The sequence below is a fragment of the Petromyzon marinus genome (genome assembly GCF_048934315.1).
Source record: "Petromyzon marinus isolate PM22_M1 ecotype Great Lakes invasive population chromosome 77 unlocalized genomic scaffold, UKy_Petmar_22M1.pri1.0 chr77_unloc.4, whole genome shotgun sequence".
NCBI lineage: Eukaryota > Metazoa > Chordata > Hyperoartia > Petromyzontiformes > Petromyzontidae > Petromyzon > Petromyzon marinus.
The window spans coordinates 474133-479006 of record NW_027422624.1 but is presented as its reverse complement, the minus strand read 5'-3'; positions in this window follow the sequence as shown (position 1 = coordinate 479006).

The following is a 4874-nucleotide window of genomic DNA, read 5'->3' as shown; positions in this document are numbered from 1 at the left end:
GTGAGTGTGTGGTGAGTGTGTGTGGTGAGTGAGAGTGGTGAGTGGTGGAGTGTGGTGAGATGTGTGTGTGGTGAGTGTGGTGATGGTGTGTGGTGAGTGTGTGTGGTGAGTGTGTGTGGTGAGTGGAGTGTGTGTGGTGAGTGGTGTGGTGAGTGTGTGTGTGTGTGGTGAGTGATGTGGTGAGGTGAGTGGTGAGTGTGTGTGGTGAGTGTGTGGTGAGTGTGAGTGGTGAGTGTGTGTGGTGGTGAGAGTGGTGAGTGGTGAGTGTGTGTGGTGAGTGAGTGAGATGTGGTGAGTGAGTGTGAGTGGTGAGTGTGGTGAGTGAGTGTGGTGAGTGTGTGGTGAGTGTGTGGTGAGTGGTGAGTGTGAGTGGTGAGTGTGTGGTGAGTGTGAGTGTGAGTGGTGAGTGTGTGGTGAGTGAGTGGTGAGTGTGGTGAGTGTGTGGTGAGTGTGGTGAGTGGTGAGTGTGGTGAGTGTGAGTGGTGAGTGTGTGGTGAGTGGTGAGTGTGTGTGTGTGTGTGGTGAGTGTGGTGAGTGGTGAGTGTGTGTGGTGAGTGTGTGGTGAGTGTGGTGGTGAGTGTGTGTGGTGGTGAGTGTGAGTGGTGAGTGGTGAGTGGTGAGTGTGTGTGGTGAGTGTGTGGTGAGTGGTGTGGTGAGTGTGTGGTGAGTGTGGTGAGTGTGTGTGGGAGTGTGGAGTGTGGTGAGTGGTGAGTGTGTGTGGTGTGTGTGTGGTGTGAGTGTGTGTGTGTGTGTGGTGAGTGTGGTGAGTGGTGAGTGTGTGGTGAGTGTGTGGTGAGTGGTGGTGAGTGTGTGGTGAGTGGTGAGTGTGGTGAGTGTGTGTGGTGAGTGTGTGTGGTGAGTGTGGTGAGTGGTGAGTGTTAGTGGTGAGTGTGTGTGGTGAGTGGTGAGTGGTGAGTGTGTGTGGTGAGTGTGTGTGGTGAGTGTGTGTGGTGAGTGTGGTGAGTGTGTGTGGTGAGTGTGTGTGGTGAGTGTGAGTGGTGAGTGTGTGTGGTGAGTGAGAGTGGTGAGTGGTGAGTGTGTGTGGTGAGTGTGTGTGGTGAGTGTGTGGTGAGTGTGTGTGGTGAGTGTGTGGTGAGTGTGTGTGGTGAGTGAGAGTGGTGAGTGGTGAGGTGTGTGTGGTGAGTGTGTGTGGTGATGGTGAGTGTGTGGTGAGTGTGGTGAGTGTGTGTGGTGAGTGTGTGTGGTGAGTGGTGAGTGTGTGTGGTGAGTGGTGATGGTGAGTGTGAGTGGTGAGTGTATGTGGTGAGTGAGTGGTGAGTGTGTGTGGTGAGTGTGGTGAGTGTGAGTGGTGAGTGTGTGTGTGAGTGTGTGTGGTGAGTGTGGTGTGGTGTGTGGTGATGGTGAGTGTGAGTGGTGTGTGTGTGGTGAGTGTGGTGAGTGTGTGTGTGAGTGTGTGGGAGTGGTGAGTGTGTGTGGTGAGTGTGTGGTGAGTGGTGAGTGTGAGTGGTGTGTGTGTGGTGAGTGAGTGTGGTGAGTGTGGTGAGTGGTGAGTGTGGTGAGTGTGAGTGGTGAGTGTGTGGTGAGTGGTGAGTGTGTGTGGTGTGTGTGGTGAGTGTGGTGAGTGGTGAGGGTGTGTGGGTGAGTGTGAGTGGTGAGTGAGAGTGTGAGTGGTGAGTGGTGAGTGAGAGTGGTGAGTGGTGAGTGTGTGTGGTGAGTGTGAGTGGTGAGTGTGTGGTGAGTGTGTGGTGAGTGTGTGTGGTGAGTGGTGAGTGTGAGTGGTGAGTGTGTGTGGTGAGTGTGGTGAGAGTGGTGAGTGGTGAGTGTGGTGAGTGGTGAGTGTGTGTGGTGAGTGTGTGGTGAGTGTGTGGTGAGTGTGTGGTGAGTGTGTGAGTGTGGTGAGTGTGTGTGGTGAGTGTGTGTGGTGAGTGTGGTGAGTGGTGAGTGTTAGTGGTGAGTGTGTGTGGTGAGTGGTGAGTGGTGAGTGTGTGTGGTGAGTGTGTGTGGTGAGTGTGTGTGGTAAGTGTGGTGAGTGTGTGTGGTGAGTGTGGTGAGTGGTGAGTGTGTGTGGTGAGTGTGTGGTGAGTGTGAGTGGTGAGTGTGGTGAGTGGTGAGTGTGTGTGGTGAGTGTGTGTGGTGAGTGTGTGGTGAGTGGTGAGTGTGTGTGGTGAGTGTGGTGAGTGGTGAGTGTGTGTGGTGAGTGTGTGGTGAGTGTGGTGAGTGGTGAGTGAGAGTGGTGAGTGGTGATGGTGAGTGTGGTGAGTGGTGAGTGTGTGTGGTGAGTGTGTGGTGAGTGTGTGGTGAGTGTGAGTGGTGAGTGTGTGGTGAGTGGTGAGTGTGTGTGGTGAGTGTGGTGAGTGGTGAGTGTGTGTGGTGAGTGTGTGGTGAGTGTGGTGAGTGGTGAGTGAGAGTGGTGAGTGGTGATGGTGAGTGTGGTGAGTGGTGAGTGTGTGTGGTGAGAGTGTGTGGTGAGTGAGAGTGGTGAGTGGTGAATGTGTGTGGTGAGTGGTGAGTGTGTGGTGATGGTGAGTGTGTGTGGTGAGTGGTGAGTGTGTGTGGTGAGTGAGTGGTGAGTGTGTGGAGAGTGGGTGAGTGTGTGTGTGGTGAGTGTGTGGTGAGTGGTGAGTGTGTGGTGAGTGTGTGTGGTGAGTGTGTGTGGTGAGTGTGTGTGGTGAGTGTGGTGAGTGAGAGTGGTGAGTTTGGTGAGTGTGTGGTGAGTGGTGAGTTTGTGTGGTGAGTGGTGAGTGAGTGGTGAGTGTGGTGTGTGGTGAGTGTGTGGTGAGTGGTGAGTGTGGTGAGCGAGAGTGGTGAGTGTGAGTGGTGAGTGTGTGTGGTGAGTGTGGTGAGTGTGGTGAGTGAGAGTGGTGAGTGTGGTGAGTGTATGTGGTGAGTGAGTGGTGAGTGAGTGGTGAGTGTGTGTGGTGAGTGGTGAGTGTGTGTGGTGAGTGTGGTGAGTGGTGAGTGTGTGTGTGATGGTGAGTGGTGAGTGTGTGTGGTGAGTGTGTGGTGAGGTGGTGAGTGTGTGTGGTGAGTGTGTGGTGAGTGGTGAGTGAGTGGTGAGTGTGTGTGGTGAGTGTGAGTGGTGAGTGTGAGTGGTGAGTGAGTGGTGAGTGTGAGTGGTGAGTGTGGTGAGTGTGGTGAGTGGTGAGTGAGTGGTGAGTGAGAGTGGTGAGTGTGAGTGGTGAGTGAGTGGTGAGTGTGAGTGGTGAGTGTGGTGAGTGTGGTGAGTGGTGAGTGAGTGGTGAGTGAGAGTGGTGAGTGTGAGTGGTGAGTGAGTGGTGAGTGTGAGTGGTGAGTGTGGTGAGTGTGGTGAGTGGTGAGTGTGTGGTGAGTGTGTGTGGTGAGTGTGTGGTGAGTGTGTGTGGTGAGTGGTGAGTGGTGAGTGTGGTGTGTGGAGAGTGGTGAGTGTTAGTGGTGAGTGTGTGGTGAGTGTGGTGAGTGAGAGTGGTGAGTGTGTGGTGAGTGTGTGTGGTGAGTGGTGAGTGGTGAGTGTGGTGTGTGGTGAGTGGTGAGTGTGAGTGTGAGTGTGGTGAGTGGTGAGTGTGGTGAGTGGTGAGTGTGGTGAGTGTGTGGTGAGTGTGGTGAGTGTGAGTGGTGAGTGTGGTGTGTGGTGTGTGTGGTGAGTGGTGAGTGTGTGGTGAGTGTGGTGATGTGGTGAGTGTGTGTGGTGAGTGAGTGGTGAGTGTGAGTGTGAGTGGTGAGTGTGGTGAGTGGTGAGTGTGTGTGGTGAGTGTGAGTGTGAGTGGTGAGTGAGATGGTGAGTGTGAGTTTGTGGTGAGTGAGAGTGGTGAGTGTGAGTGGTGAGTGTGGTGAGTGTGGTGAGTGGTGAGTGAGAGTGGTGAGTGAGAGTGGTGAGTGGTGAGTGTGTGGTGAGTGTGTGTGGTGAGTGTGTGTGGTGTGTGGTGAGTGTGGTGAGTGGTGAGTGTGTGTGGTGAGTGAGAGTAGTGAGTGTAGTGGTGTGAGTGGTGAGTGTGGGTGAGTGTGTGGTGAGTGTGAGTGGTGAGTGTGTGGTGAGTGGTGAGTGTGTGTGGTGAGTGTGGTGAGTGGTGAGTGTGTGTGGTGAGTGTGTGGTGAGTGTGGTGAGTGGTGAGTGAGAGTGGTGAGTGGTGATGGTGAGTGTGGTGAGTGGTGAGTGTGTGTGGTGAGTGTGTGTGGTGAGTGAGAGTGGTGAGTGGTGAATGTGTGTGGTGAGTGGTGAGTGTGTGGTGATGGTGAGTGTGTGTGGTGAGTGGTGAGTGTGTGTGGTGAGTGAGTGGTGAGTGTGTGTGGTGAGTGGTGAGTGTGTGTGGTGAGTGTGTGGTGAGTGGTGAGTGTGTGTGGTGAGTGTGTGTGGTGAGTGTGTGTGGTGAGTGTGGTGAGTGTGGTGAGTGAGAGTGGTGAGTGTGGTGAGTGTGTGGTGAGTGGTGAGTTTGTGTGGTGAGTGGTGAGTGAGTGGTGAGTGGTGTGTGGTGAGTGTGTGGTGAGTGGTGAGTGTGGTGAGCGAGAGTGGTGAGTGTGAGTGGTGAGTGTGTGTGGTGAGTGTGGTGAGTGTGGTGAGTGAGAGTGGTGAGTGTGGTGAGTGTATGTGGTGAGTGAGTGGTGAGTGAGTGGTGAGTGTGTGTGGTGAGTGGTGAGTGTGTGTGGTGAGTGTGGTGAGTGGTGAGTGTGTGTGGTGATGGTGAGTGGTGAGTGTGTGTGGTGAGTGTGTGGTGAGTGGTGAGTGTGTGTGGTGAGTGTGTGGTGAGTGGTGAGTGAGTGGTGAGTGTGTGTGGTGAGTGTGAGTGGTGAGTGTGAGTGGTGAGTGAGTGGTGAGTGTGAGTGGTGGTGTGGTGAGTGTGGTGAGTGGTGAGTGAGTGGTGAGTGAGAGTGGTGAGTGTGAGTGGTGAGTGAGTGGTGAGTGTGAGTGGTGAGTGTGGTGAGTGTGGTGAGTGGTGAGT